At 38.3% G+C, this 16,014-nt stretch overlaps 3 long non-coding RNA genes across 3 annotated transcripts; all 3 read left to right on the top strand.

Moving 5' to 3' along the window:
• Positions 1-13: 13 nt before the first annotated feature.
• LOC119137920 lies at positions 14-468 on the top strand. The gene is made up of 3 exons (XR_005101028.1): positions 14-99; positions 190-287; positions 378-468. It is a non-coding gene; the product is annotated as an uncharacterized LOC119137920 (long non-coding RNA).
• A 1,590-nt stretch (positions 469-2,058) lies between these two features.
• On the top strand, positions 2,059-15,982 carry LOC119137919. Its single transcript, XR_005101027.1, has 3 exons — positions 2,059-2,069; positions 5,612-5,615; positions 15,900-15,982. It is a non-coding gene; the product is annotated as an uncharacterized LOC119137919 (long non-coding RNA).
• LOC119137904 lies at positions 3,127-4,399 on the top strand. The gene is made up of 3 exons (XR_005101011.1): positions 3,127-3,687; positions 3,945-4,016; positions 4,084-4,399. It is a non-coding gene; the product is annotated as an uncharacterized LOC119137904 (long non-coding RNA).
• Positions 15,983-16,014: the final 32 nt, after the last annotated feature.

The following is a 16,014-nucleotide window of genomic DNA, read 5'->3' as shown; positions in this document are numbered from 1 at the left end:
CATTGCATCATTGCATGCATTTCAAGAAGACTTGTACAAGGGAGGCCTGCATCATGGAACACAAACTCCCAAACACACATGACTTCTCCTGATTCTTCTGTGAGTAGCCAAGAAGGTAATTTGTCAGGAAGCACTCTTTAATTTTACCGCCTCTCCTCAACATGAATTGATTATGATATTATGTTGCAGCACAGCGAGAGCCACGCATTTCAAGAAGACTTGTACAAGGGAGGCCTGCATCATGGAACACAAACTCCCAAACACACATGACTTCTCCTGATTCTTCTGTGAGTAGCCAAAAAGGAAATTTGTCAGGAAGCACTCTTTAATTTTACCGCTTCTCCTCAACATGAATTGATTATGATATTATGTTGCAGCACAGCGAGAGCCACGCATTTCAAGAAGACTTGTACAAGGGAGGCCTGCATCATGGAACACAAACTCCCAAACACACATGACTTCTCCTGATTCTTCCGAGTAGCCAAAAAGGAAATTTGTCAGGAAGCACTCTTTAATTTTACCGCTTCTCCTCAACATGAATTGATTATGATATTATGTTGTAGCACAGCGAGAGCCACGCATTTCAAGAAGACTTGTACAAGGGAGGCCTGCATCATGGAACACAAACTCCCAAACACACATGACTTCTCCTGATTCTTCTGTGAGTAGCCAAGAAGGAAATTTGTCAGGAAGCACTCTTTAATTTTACCGCTTCTCCTCAACATGAATTGATTATGATATTATGTTGTAGCACAGCGAGAGCCACGCATTTCAAGAAGACTTGTACAAGGGAGGCCTGCATCATGGAACACAAACTCCCAAACACACATGACTTCTCCTGATTCTTCTGTGAGTAGCCAAGAAGGAAATTTGTCAGGAAGCACTCTTTAATCTTACCGCTTCTCCTCAACACCTCCTTCATGTTTTTCTACTATGTTCATGGGTCTTGCCTGTGGTTCTACAAGCATCCAGTCATGCAGACAAATAACACCTTAGCCTTTAACTGTCGGAAGCTGTCCCTCTGCGAGGCCTCATAGTATACAGTCTGTTTTCTGTTCTCATTTATTTATTTATTTATTTGTTGTTGATTCATTTATTTGTCTATAGACACTGCTTTGAACTTAGAAGTTTTCACTGTTTTGAGTTGCACAATTGTTGGCCTTTCTATATTTCTTTGCCTTAAATTATGTTTATTATGTTTTGTGTTTCCAATATTTACATGTTAATTTCAACACATACAAGTCAAGTCCAATGTATACGTTCTTGTTTGTCATTTTTTATGTTTAGTATTTATTGAGTCACTAAAACATTTTATATATTTTTTTATTATTTTTTTCGTTTTGAAGAGTTATTTGCCCAAAACAACAAATATCATACTGTATTTTTGTTCCAAAAAGCACCATGCAACTGTTTTTTTTCCATTCTTGTTTAGAAAGAAACGTGTAAAGTGTATGTTGACAACTTATGTTGTGATTTGTCGTATAAAAGAACCTGTTTTGAATGACATTATTCATAATTTACATTTATTGATTTCCTTCTTTAATAGAAAATAGGTCTTTTCCGTGTTGATATGAAACTGTAATTAAATACTTATTTTTTATTTAAACTCTGCATGTTCATTCATTACTTTCACACTACTCACTAACTTGATATACTGTATATTATTTTATCTTCGCAACTGTACTGATCATGTTGCATTGAAATACTTTGAAAAATATTCGGAAATCTCATAAACCGATGGCGATTAGTTATTACCATTACTGTACAACTATTTTATTACTATCATGACCTTATTCTAAAGATTCTGAAACATCGCCACTCAATCGTATCGTCGCGTATCGCGTGATTTTACGCGTGTTTACCTATTCGTCTTTTTTCCGTCTTTACTTAAAGTGGACGCTACCATTTTTCACGTTTTAAGGAGGGGGGGTCTAAAAGCATTGAGTTCACGTAAATATAAACATGCACATGTTCACTCAATTGTGTAATCATATTTCACACGAATTTAGAGCGGTGTTCCGCTCTGTGTTTTTCTTCTGTGTGTAATAAAGTTTTGACGCTACGACAAAGTTACACTCCCTTTTCAGACTTCGCAAAGAACTTTCGCGCCGCCGAAAAGTGGGTGGGGAATAATTGATGCACACGGTCTCATTATCAGCTTGAAGACGAGAAAGGTAAGTGGCTTTTCAGAAATCTCACCCCCAAACCGAGATTTTCTCACAACTTTATTAAAGACCCTGAGTATATGCTTAAATTTTAACCAGGATTGTTGCGATAATGCGGAAAGTAGCACTTCCTCACTTCAAACTGAAGTTAATTACGATCGTCACAGTTCAATTACTGTACTATTAAATGTTATTACTGTACATATAGAAAAAATAGTCTCCTGTTCTCAGGACGGACTTTTAAGGAGTTCGTGCATTCACATCTTCGGTTTCCGTGGAGCAAAAAAACAAAAACAAAAAAAAAAACGGCCGCCATTACGAAATGCGCATATAGCAAATGAACTTGTAATTAGTAATTAATTAGTCAGTCGAAAATACATGTTTGTTTGGCGTTCCTATTTATGACGGAGGATTCCCCATTTTATTGCTCTTGCGTTTAAGTATTATACACTATCGTCCGCCGTGTGCATTTGCCGCCATCTAACAAGATGGACGCGCCACACCCATTATGTATTCACTTTAACGACATTTCTGGAAAGATACACGACGCGTAATTCATTTATTTCAGACGACACCTCGTAGTCGCCACACGTAAATGGATAAAAATGTTTTACAGTGTTCTTTTATTAAAATCTTTGATTTAGGTTAGCCCCCCAAAAAAAATGCACAGGCGCCATTATGAAATGTGCTTCCAAATTTATATAGCAGATGACATTGTAACTGTAAGCACTGATATGTACTGACCGAGTAAGATCAGTAGTATTGAATCATTGCCCAGTGTTAATTTGGAGCAGTCTTGATATGCTACACACCCATGAACTATTGACTTTGTCACTCTGCACTGACATCTGGTGGATGTTAAAAATCATTGCTGGGAAACTCTTTCTTTTCAGTGTAACATTTAAATAATTGTGTGTTTTTTTATTGTACGTGGCATTCATTTATTTTTATCCTATTTTAATATGGCAATGATATCTTGTGTAGTTAATAAATTAATCGCAAAGTCAGTCAGATGTATTATAATAGTTATTATTAAATGAATAATTTGCCATTTGTCATCTACAAACGAAACAAGTCAATTTCTCTCTTTTTTTTCTCTTTCAGAATGGCGACAAATATGATTTGCGCGAAAGTAGTCGCAATGAGGAGTGCTCTGCGTGCGAAGAGCTGGATTTATGCAGCTGATGGCACCTTGTCCATGCACGGCCAGCACAATAATGTAACTGTTGCCCTCTGTGACGACGAGAAAGCCTATAAAATAGTTCTGTTTGAACACTTGGCAGCCCTCGTCACAGAGGGACACAGTTACATTTTTTTAAACTTTGGTGTGGACGAACGGGGCCAAGGGCTCCTCACCAAACCCGGCTCAAAAATTTTCATGGCGGCGGAAGTGCAAACCAGCCCACAGCTGGAAGAAGAGGTCAGGGCCCTGGTCTACCCCAAGTCAGTGGCATCATCTCCTCAGGAGGTAGTGAATAAACTACCTGAGGAGATGGTGTCACTGGATGGCGTAATAACCGATGTAAGTTACCTGCACCCACAAATGCACATATACACACATGTATTTGTGTACACCTGTGAAGACATGATGCATGTGCAATAATGTACATGCATGCGCATGCAAAGCCAACCACCCACCCACCAACCGACACACACACACACACACACACACACACACACACACACACACACACAATATCATTGAAATCCTCTGTTTAGTACTAAGGTACCAAATGTTTTTTTTTTTTTTTTTTGTCATCTCAATTTGCTCCACTTTAGATGCGTCCAATCCGCATGGTGCGCCAGAGAGGGAACAACCTTGCGCCATTTCGGACTTTGACACTTAAAAAAGTAAGTAGCCATTTGTACTTCCCCTGTTGTAGCACCTTGCACACATACTTTTTTTAAACTACCGCAGGATGAAGCCGCTGTCAAAATTGGCCTTTGGCGGGAGGCTAACCTCATTGAGTTGAAGGTAGGGGGTTCCTTCGTGTTCACCCACCTGAGTGCCCGGGTGAACGATTCGGGAGTAATGCTCCACTCTACGACTTTCACAGATATAAAGGTTAGTAAATGGCTTCATAGCAGTGGAATTTAAATGGTGCTTGCTTATTGCTTATTATTCCCTTTTCCAAGATCAACTGGGTTAAGGTTCCCAATCTATTTTTCCCATTACAAACAATGGAAAACAAATTAATCCGTTCCAAGACTAAAAAAATCCCTTTTTTAAGATTTATTTTCTTTATTTGCTCATTTTTGTCCGATCGCGCAATTGCAGCGTCCGCCCAGCGCAGCGCGCAACCGTAGCGCGCTGCCGACCGCGCAACTGCTCCGCGCTGGTCGCATTATTGTGACAGAGCCGTCGCTGAAATTTAGAAAATATTTGTAACGTCCTGATGTACTTTCCAAAATTGAAGTGTACCTCAGTGCGCAGGGAGCTTAATTTGGTCCGATCGCGCAACCGCCCGCAGCGCGCCGGGCGCTCACTGTCGCATTGCTTTAAGAACGTCTTTGTGTTTTAGGGTGGCTTTACTGCTCCCACTTGCTTTATTTGGAGGCATGATTAGCCTTTGGTAAACGTTGTTTTCCATTCATAAAAACTAATTAGATTTTTATTTTTTTCAACAGGCCTGCAACTCCAGCCTCATCCTAACCGTCTGTGGTATCCTCTATGGGGAAGAGGTGGTGGAGGTTGTGTCTGATTCGGGCGAAGTGACAAGCATCAAGCTTGAGATCTGGCAAAAAACTTTCAGCCAGCCCCCAAAGATACCACAAGATGGGATGCCATAGTCCTTCTAAAGGGGTAGGGCTGCTATTTTATAACCAATTTCTGTCATCATGTAGACTAATTAAACCATATATAAGTGCTGTAGTAATTATGTCTCTGATGATCAGTTATTATTTTCTTTTTTTTTTCAGAATGGAAAACCTGTGGACGCTCCACCAACTGCCAGCAGCGGTCACGGCCAAAGTGGTGGCCCTAAAAACCACGACAAAATATTCACGATGGGCTCTGAAAGAGGATGGCACGGTGGAGGCTGGGGCCTCCCACTGTAATACAGTGGTGGCCCTCTGTGATGGGCACCATTTGTGCAAATTTATTCTTTTTCAAAATTTAGCCTCCGATGTCTCTGTTGGAGGCACTTTCCGATTTATTAATTTTGGCCGGGGAAAAGAAAAAGGGGTCCTCCTCTGCTGGCACAACACTGCTATTTATGTGGCTGGGGCGATAGAGGTGACGCCAGATTTGGAGGTGAGGGGGACAGCTCTGCTGTACCCTCCAAGCATTGCCAGAGCCTTGAAGGACATCCGCCATGAGGAGGGTGTCCTTTTCACGACAGACGGCATTGTCTTTGCTGTAAGATCAATCTCTCTCTTTCCGCTCCCTCTCTTTAATGAAGTAGTGATGTTTAATGTGTCTTTCTTTTTTAGATCCGCCCCATCAGGATGGTGCTGTCACGTGGGTTGACGGTCCCATTAGGCATCATTTATTTAAAAAAAGTAAACTGATTGTTCTCTCTCTCTCTGTCACACTATGTGTGTGCGCGCGTGCGTGTGTGCATGCATGTGTGTGCGTATGTGTGCATGTGCGTATCTAAATATAGATACATCACACACTCACATTTCACCTGAGTAAGGTGCCTTAGGGCATCAAGGCCTGATCCCTTCCAAGCTTTTGATAGCTCACTCTAATATCACCCGTGCAGAGTTTGCTGACGATCATGTATATTAGAGGAGGGAGACGTCTAAACATGCAAGACACTGGTTTTGTAGGACAGATATTTGACACCAGTTTCTTGAGTATTTCTCTAGCTTTATTGCCTTAGTAATTGTAGCCTAGATCTACATTTCAACAGCTAGTACTAATTTGATATTTTCATTATAGGATCAAATGGAAATAAAGGTGGTCAGGTGGCGAGAGACCAACATTTTTACTCTCACACTTGGACAGCGGGTGTCTCTACCCCACCTGAAAACCTCGTGTTCCGGTGGCCTGGAGCTCCACTCCACGGAAAATACTGAGATAAAGGTACCTAAAGCAAGCAGTTTTTTCCCATGTGTATAAACAAAAGTATTCTAAATTGAATCAATACTGTTTTTTACTTGGGATGCCCTGCTATCAGTGGCTCATCATCACTCAGGTTGAAGTCAGATTCACGCTTTAGGAGTTTTCTCAAAATGTGGATCACCAACTTTATAAGATTTTGTCTCAGATACAGCTCTATCAGGAAGACATACAATTTCACTTGCTTCCTTGACTGTATAAAATCATTGTGGTTGTGATTATGGTCATGAAATTAATCAAATTGTTTTAGGTTTTCTATCTATCTATCTATCTATCTATCTATCTATCTATCTATCTATCTATCTATCTATCTATCTATCTATCCGCCCATCCATCCATCCATCCATCCATCCATCCATCCATCCATCTATTCTCGTGGTGTTTTAAACACAATAAATTGTCATGAAATTTCTTTACGCAGGAACTGGCAGAAGAGGCGTTTCATGTGATGGCCTACAAAATAAAAGGCGAAAACGTGGAGCTTGTCGACGCTACCAATGCCACCAAAAAGGTTCCACTGACAACGTGGAAGGAAAGATTCCCCGAAGGCCCTAATCTTACCCCAGAGGGGTTTTTGTGGTAATTTTGTTTTATTTTTTGTTCTATTGTTTGTATTTCTTGTTGTTTGTTGTTCTGTTTAAAATGTTCTATTATTAAAGTTTAAAGTTAAATGCACAAAATAGTCATTGTTTATTTTCTTTATTAAATTGAATTAATTTAATCTAAATTATGAAAATATATTTCACCACTTAGTTATATTTAGTTGTCCGTGTATAAATTGTGTGTTGAGTCATTATATTAAATGTATTAGTTGCATCAATTCAATAGATGCTTTACATTTTTTTCTCCATATTTTTCCAACTATTTTTTAAAATTATGATAAATTATTATTGACAATTCCTACACCAAAATAAAACTTATTCCGACATATTTAGTTTTCCTTTCATGGTTTGGCTTGATAACCACATAAGCTACAACAAAACCAGAAAAAAAGTAACGAGGTTTTTACTAAACATTGCTAAATGTGCACTATATTGGGTGATAAGCAGTACATTCCCTATCTGTTGCTTCTTTTCGCTCAGCACCTGGTGGATGTTGAAATTCATTACCAGCAAAGTCATCCGCGTATTTAGGTGACCCAGTTTATTATATTTATATTGCAAATACGTTCCCTATCTTGATTCAGTCGCTCAACACTGACACCTAGTGGCTGTATGAAATCATTACGAGCAAAGTCATCTGTGGATTTAGGTGACCCGTTTTATTAAATTACCGTATTTATTCTAATTATCGCCCAGGGCAATAATTACAGAAGGTTTATGTCCAACAGGAGAGGGGGGGGCAATTAATAGAGAACACTTTATGTCCGATCGCCAAGGGGCACTGAAATGGGCGATAATATTTTTATTTTTCTTATGTAGTATGCAATACCCGGATCTCACTGGTGTTCTTAACACTAGAACAGCGGCTGTTTTGATCTACCTCTAAGAGCGGTGTGCGTCAATTGACGCTCCATCAATGCGACACGTTACCGTCGCACATCACGTGTTGTTTACGTCATATTAATGCGATCGTCTTGTTCGAGCGCACACCCCGATAACGTAATTGTGTGAGGATATTGTAGTGGAGTGACGAGTGTAATTGTATCATAGTTTATGGAGAAGAACAATTTAAAAGGGACATTCGACGTGCTGTCAAATCAGTCATATTTAAACTTGCACAATGACGTCGACATGCGGTCGCGGAGGAAAACGTAAGTTTGGGGGGGGAATTTTTAGCAGCATGGGCGATAATTAGAGGTATCAATGTTTTTTATTTATGTCATCGCTAACACACACTGGGTGATTCTTAGAATATGGGCGATAATTAGAATAAATACGGTATTGCAAATACATTCCCAATCGGTTGATTGTGTCGCTCCGCACTGACACCTCGTGGATGTTGAAAATCATTACCAGCAAGGTCATCCGCCAATTGAGGTGACCCAGTTTATTATTACACATTTAAGTCTTAATTCATTATTGTTTATCATCACTGTGTTTATTATTTATTTAATCAGTAAAACATTTGATATGTTTTCTGTTTTTGTTATTTCTTGAGAGTTTCTAAAAGTTATTTATATTATTTCTAGCATTACATGTTTGATTCAGCTAAAAAAAAAACATTGTATTTAGTCCCAAAAAGCACCAATTATTTTCTTTTGTTGTGTTTGCTTTATTATGTTTAGTTTTTTACAATATTTAAACATGACTTTGAACACATTCAAGTCTTTGTTTGTTGTCGTTTATCATTTTTATGTTTATTATTTATTATTTCTGTTATTTCTTGAGTTTCTAAAAGTTATTTATATTATTTCTAGCATTACACGTTTGATTCAGCTAAAAAAAAACCATTGTATTTAGTCCCAAAAAGCACCAATTTTTTTTCTTTTGTTGTGTTTGCTTTATTATGTTCATTTTTTCCAATATTTAAACATGACTTTGAACACATTCAAGTCTTTGTTTGTGGTCGTTTATCATTTTTATGTTTATTATTTATTATTTTTGTTATTTCTTGAGAGTTTCTAAAAGTTATTTATATTATTTCTAGCATTACATGTTTGATTCAGCAAAAAAAACAAACATTGTATTTAGTCCGAAAAAGCACCAATTTTTTTCTTTTGTTGTGTTTGCTTTATTATGTTTATTGTTTCCAATATTTAAACATAACTTTGAACACATTCAAGTCTTTGTTCGTTGTCGTTAATCATTTTTATGTTTATTATCTATTGAATCAGTAAAATACTTGATCTGTTTTTATTTGTATGTCTTCAGCGTTTCTGAAAGTTATTTACATTATTTCTTGCATTACTTCTTTGATTCAATTAAAAAAAAACTGTATTTTGTCCCAAAAAGCACCATTTTTTTTCTTCTCTTGTGTGTGATTTATTATATTTTGTTTCCAATATTTAAACATGAATTTGAACACTTTAGAGTCAAGCCCAATTTATTCATACTTTTTCAGAGTTTCTGAAAGTTATTTATATTATTTCTTGTAGCCCTTCGCTCTGACTTGGACATCCACTTTTTTGATTTTCATATTATGTATTATTTGTGCCCTCTCTGCATCCATTACAACCTGGTGATCCTGAAAGGGGGATCCTTCCATCTGTGGTCCCTTCTCAAGGTTTCTCATTTTCCCCTGGCAGGGCTTTTTGAGTTTTTCCTTGCCCTTTTGGGAGCTTAAGATCAGGGGATGCTTTGAGAATAATTGTCAATTTTTGTCTATGTGAAGCCCTTTAAGACTGCTTGTGATTTAGGGCTATACAAATAAACTTGACTTGACTTGTATTACTTCTTTGATTCAATTAAAAAAAAAAACTATTTCGTCCCAAAATCAGTACTTTCCGGGTTAACGTAATAATTCGGTGAGCGATTGGCTAAGGAAGCGCCCAATTACGTGAGCGGTTGTCTAAGGCAGCGCCCAATTATGTGAGCGGTTGGCTAAGGCAGCGTTATGGTAGCCAATCAGAGCCGGTGCTCTGTAAACTATTGCGTTTCTGTGTTACTGTGGCAATTATTACTCGCCACTTTAAACTTTGTGAAAATCATTTAAGTATTCCGATATCCTCACATCTCATTTACTAGACATTTGCGTGTACATACCTTTTCTAAATTTTAGAAAAGTCGCCTACACGCAGATTTGCGCTGCTAGATAACTTTCAGCACCTTACAAAATACACAAATCAGACATTTATTCGTTTAGGAATACTAATTCATTATGTTCATATGCCCATGTATTTCACCACTTAGTAATTGCCAATTTATATTTGGTGAACGACATCTGGCCGCAGAGAATGCCGTCTAAACCGCGATCGGAATTGTATGCTCGAACATGTTTTGACCATGACTGACAGCTCTCAATCGTAAAATCACATTTCACATGATGTGTTTAGCAGTTAGTATTTATCTTTCTTCCGTGTGTAATTAATATCATATTAATGTTGCATGGGGGCGGAGTTGGGGGTTGTGCTACGTTCATAGAAATCTGAATTCACAAGGACTGTGATCGTAGTATATCATTAACATCATCTTAAAATGCTGAAACATGTTCACTCAATCGTTTAGTCACATTTCAGACGAATTTACAGGGATATGTGTGTCTGACACTTTTTATCGATTGCATATACAAATGTTGCATATCTGTTTACCCTGCACTGTAAATGAAATGTCCCACTACCCGCAAAGATCTTGGGGCGCACTCAAGTTCCCACCAGACCTTCCAGGACATCGAAAGAGGTAAGTCAGCTTAAAAGCTCTTTTACCCCAATCCGAAATTAGATTTTTCCAAAACATTTATAAACACTTTGTAGTCTATTGTTGTACTGTAGACCATTGTGTTACTGTGTAAATTAGTATTTACTACTTTAAACTGGGTGAAAATTAAGTAACATCATCACTTTTCCGCATGTACAGACTTCAAATCTTCCTAAAAGGCCTGTACACGCGAATTTGAGTAAGACGTCTTCAGGTCCGTTTTTTTACAATGTTTAATAACAATTGTACCGATTTGGTTGAAGAAGAGCTGGAATTCAAGCACGATGGAAAAAATTGAGAAAATAAACCTCGCGCATGATGGCAAGTGTAAAACTATTAAATGAGGCCTATGACCTTAAAATCGTATATTATACGAGTCCTATGACCTAAAAAATGCATGGGTATTAGTAAGCATCTCCCGAACAATATGTTTCTTCATATGGTTTAGTTTTTAAGACAGACAGACAGACAGACAATCTTGGTGCATTTTGTGTGTCTTCACTAAATATCATTCAGTTGTACTCTAAAATGAAATGAGCAAATAATCCGAGTCATATTGTATAAACGTATTTGTACAATTATAAATGGGCAATATTGTTTTATCTGTGTAACATTGTGAAGCCGCCTCAACAAGGCTGGACACCTCTTTTGATCCGTACCGCACGGGGGAAAAAAGCCTGGGAACTAGTGCGCGGCCAGAAAAAAAAAAACGTGGTGCTGTCAATCAAGCGACATGCGCGGCTAGATCAGAGTCAACTCTCTAGATCAGAGTCAACTCTCAGCACCGTTTCTGGCAGTAGTATGCAGATGTTCATTTCCCAAATAGAAAATAATCTGTCTAATTAATTTCTTAAAATGAGGCTTTTAATGATGATTATTAATGCTATTGTACTGATGATTTCCAGTGAAATTGAATGCGATCAGATGTAAAATAAGCAATGTCTCCTTGCACATTTTAAGTGAGAAAATGAAGGCAGTCATGGTAAATTGGCTTAAAATTTATGTTGGATTTATCTGTTTTGTACGCAAATGTTATTTTGTAAGGAATTATAGTTTTAAATTGTAAGATTCACAGGTTCTGTAATGTGTTTTCCAATCCGCTGTATTTTTTGTCGTAAAAGCATCTTTTTTTAGAGTGCACATATAAACGTATAATCACACATTTTAAGGTGCTACTTTATTAGAATCTTTGCTTACCGGGGGAACAAATGCACAGGTGCCAACATATGCGCTTCCAAAATTATGTAGGGAATGAAATTGTAGATCAAAAGAGTCAACTCTTAACATCTTCCAAAATACAAAAAACTGAAAGTAGTTCATTGGAAATAAATAAATACATAAATAAATAAATAAATACATAAATAAATAAACAGATAGATAGATAAAAACAACAAAAAACAATTTAACAATAGCCATTTGGGGAAGGGTATACACATTTACCATAGTCCTTCCAAAGGGGTAGGGCTGCTATTTTATAAAATCAATTTCTGTCATCATGTAGACTAATTAAACCATATATAAGTGCTGTAGTAATTATGTCTCTGCTGATAAGTTATTCTTTTTATTAATTTTTTTTCAGAATGGAAAACCTATGGACCCTACACCAGTTGCCGGCGGCGCTCACGGCCAAAGTAGTGGCCTTAAAACAGATAAAGTACTCTCAATGGGTCTTAAAAGGGGATGGGACGGTGGAGGCTGGGGCCTCCCACTGCAACACAGTGGTGGCCCTCTGTGACGGCCACAGTCTTTGTAAATTTATTTTGTTTCCAAATTTAGCCTCCGACGTCTCTGTCGGAGGTACATTTCGTTTTATAAATTTTGGCCGGGGAAGAGAGGAAAGGGGTCCTCCTCTCCCGGTACAACACCTCCATCTATGTGGCTGGGAGGATGGAGGTGCCGGCCCATTTGGAGGAGAAGGGGACAACTCTCTTGTACCCTTCAAGTATCACCAAAGCACTGAAGGACATTTGCCATGAGGAGGGTGTCCTCTTTACAACAGATGGCATTGTCTCTGCTGTAAGATCAATCTCTCTTTTTGTTCCCTCTCCTTCATGAAGTATTGATGTTTAATCTGTCTTTTTTTTTTAGATCCGGCCGATCAGGATGGTGTTTACACGTGGGATGCCGGTCCCATTGGGCATTTTTTTTATAAAAAAAGTAAACAGATTGTTCTCTCTCATTCACACTACGTGTGTGTGCGTGTGTGTGTGTGTCTAAATATAGATATATGTCACACTCATTTCACCTGAGTAACGTCCCTTAAGGCATCATGTTGCCTTAGTAATTGAAGCCTAGATCTACATTTCAACAGCTAATACTAATTTGACATTTTTATTATAGGATCAAAGAGAAATTAGGGTCCTCACATGGCGGGAAACCAACTTTTTCCATGTCAGACTTGGACAGCGGCTGTCCATGACACACATGAAAACATCGTGTTCTGGTGGCATGGAGCTCCACTCCACAGAAAATACTGTGATCAAGGTACCTAAAGCAAGCAGTTTTTTTTCATGTATAAACAAAAGTGTTCTTAATTGAATCAACACTGTTATTTACTTGGGATGCACTGCTATCAGTGGCTCACCATCATTAAGGTTGAAGTCAGATTCATGCTTTAGGAGTTTTCTCAAAATCTGCCTGCCTGCCTGCCTGTCTGTCTGTCTGTCTGTCTGTCTGTCTGTCTGTCTGTCTGTCTGTCTATCTATCTATCTATCTATCTATCTATCTATCTATCTATCTATCTATCTAACCAACCTACTTACCTACCTACCCAAATCCATCCATCCATCCATCCATCATGTTTTGTCGTGGTGTTTTAAACATTATAAATTGTCATGAAATTTCTTTGCGCAGGAACTGGAACAAGAGGCGTTTCGCGTTGTGGCCTTTAAAATTAAAGGCGAAGACGTGGAGCTTTTGGACGCCACCAATGCCACCAAAATGGTTCCATTGATTAAGTGGAACGAAAGATTCCCCGATGGCCCTAATTTTCCCACAGAGGGGTTTTTGTGGTAATTTTTTTTTTTGTTCTGTTGTTTGTATTTCTTGTTACTTGTTTGCTGTTCTGTTTTAAAATTTCTATTATTAAAGTTTCAAGTTGAATGCACAAAATAGTCATTGTTTATTTTATTCATTTTTATTCAATTGAATTAATGTAATCTAAATTATGATAATATATTTCACCACTTAGTTATATTTAGTTGTCCGTGTATAAATTGTGTGTTGCATCATTATCCATCCATCCATTTTCTGAACCGCTTAGTCCCCACGGGGGTCGCGGGAGTGCTGGAGCCTATCCCAGCCATCATCGGGTAGTAGGCGGGGGACACCTAGGACCGGTTGCCAGCCAATCACAGGGCACACAGAGACAAACAACCATTTGCACTCGCACTCACACCCAGGGACAATTTGGATACTTCAATTGGCCTACCAAGCATGTTTTTGGGATGTGGGAGGAAACTGGAGTGCCCGGAGAAAACCCACACAGGCCCGGGGCGAACATGCAAACTCCACACGGGGAGGGCCGGAGGTGTAATCGAACCCGCACCCTCCTAACTGTGAGGCGGACGTGCTACCCAGTGCGCTACCGAGCCGCCTTGTAGCATCATTATATTAAATGTATTAGTTGTATCAATTCAATAGATACTTTAATTTTTTTTCTCTCCATATTTTTCCAACTGTTTTTTTTAAATTATGATAAATTATGATTGACAATTCCTACATCAAAATTCTACTTATTTGGACATATTTAGTTTTCCTTTCATAGGTTGGCTTGATAACCACATAAGCTACAACAAAACCAGAAAAAAAGTAAGTAGATCTTTACTAAACTTTGCTAAATGTGCAATATGTTGGGTGATAAGCAGTACATTCCCTATCTGTTGATTCTGTCACTGAGCACCTGGTGGATGTTGAAAATCATTACCAGCAAAGTCATCCGCGTATTTAGGTGACCCAGTTTATTATATTTCTATTGCAAATACGATCCCTATCTTGATTTAGCCGCTCAACACTGACACCTAGTGGCTGTATAAAATCATTACCAGCAAAGTCTTCCGTGGATTTAGGTCACCCGTTTTATTAAATTACCATATTTATTCTAATTATCGCCCATTATTGTCCGATCGCCAAGGGGCACTGAAATGGGCGATATAATATGTATATTTTCCTTATGTAGTATCTCACTGGTGTTCTTAACACTAGGACAGCGGCCAGCTGGGTGCGTCAATTGACGCTCCATCGATGCGACACGTTACCGTCGCACATCACGTGTTGCTTACGTCATATTAATGCGATCGTCTTGGTCGAGCGCACACCCCGATAACGTAATTGTGTGAGGATATTGTAGTGGAGTGACGAGTGTAATTGTATCATAGTTTATGGAGAAAAACAATTTAAAAGGGACATTCGACGTGCTGTCAAATCTGTCATATTTAAACTTGCGCAATGACGTCGACATGCGGTCGCGGAGGAAAACGTAAGTTTTGGGGGGAATTTCTAGCAGCATGGGCGATAATTAGAGGTATCAATGTTTTTTATTTATGTCATCGCTAACACACACTGGGCGATTATTAGAATATGGGCGATAATTAGAATAAATACGGTATTGCAAATACATTCCCAATCTGTTGATTGTGTCGCTCAGCACTGACACCTCGTGGATGTTGAAAATCATTACCAGCAACGTCATCCGCCAATTGAGGTGACCCAGTTTATTTTGTTTAGAGCAAATACAGTCACAAATATATTGTTTTAATGTGTAGTTAATGGTATTAATGTATAGTACATGATTTTAATCTATAGTATATGGTATTTTACCTTTGTCTTATTTTAGGATATTTGTAACTTCTGCTGTCTTTATTTTATTATTCTGGAATACTATGCTTTATTTTGAAAATGTTGCCCAGATGTCGCATGTATTCCCATTCTAGATTGAAATGTTCAACCGGAGGTCACGCGCAACAACTGGTAGCTCTACACTGGTAGCTTTGTTTAAAATGCCCTTTATGGTACAATTTACGGTAGCGTTCTTTGGCCCGCTGTCCAAAGAACATATGTGGCACTTGCCTCCCCAGAACTTTTGGTTTATAGGAAGGTTTTTTTCTATTTAGAGGAAGAAACCCATGCGCCCAAGTGCAATATGTATTTTTGCCAGTAGAGGACGCTGAAAATAAATATGTTGCACAGCTGTCTTCATCATTTCTGTCTGTAACAATTGCACACACAGCCTTACATTTGTAACAACTTTTAAGAGATGTGCATATTTTTTCATTGGACATGCAATGTAATTCTGTCAACTTTTAAATAAACTATGTTATTTTACTTTTAATGTGGATAGAGGATTTATTTTTGGTGTTTTCGATTTTACTGCAGATTATCCAGACATCCCCAACGTCAAAGCAGCAGTATCTTTGTCCTCAGCATCCTTATTTTCCACTGGGCTTTGTGGACAGGAATGTCTTTTTCGACATTTTCCAACTTTAAACTG

The sequence above is a fragment of the Syngnathus acus genome, chromosome 19 (assembly GCF_901709675.1).
Source record: "Syngnathus acus chromosome 19, fSynAcu1.2, whole genome shotgun sequence".
Lineage (NCBI taxonomy): Eukaryota > Metazoa > Chordata > Actinopteri > Syngnathiformes > Syngnathidae > Syngnathus > Syngnathus acus.
The sequence above is the reverse complement of the archived record's forward strand: the minus strand, read 5'-3'. Positions and strand labels throughout refer to the sequence as shown.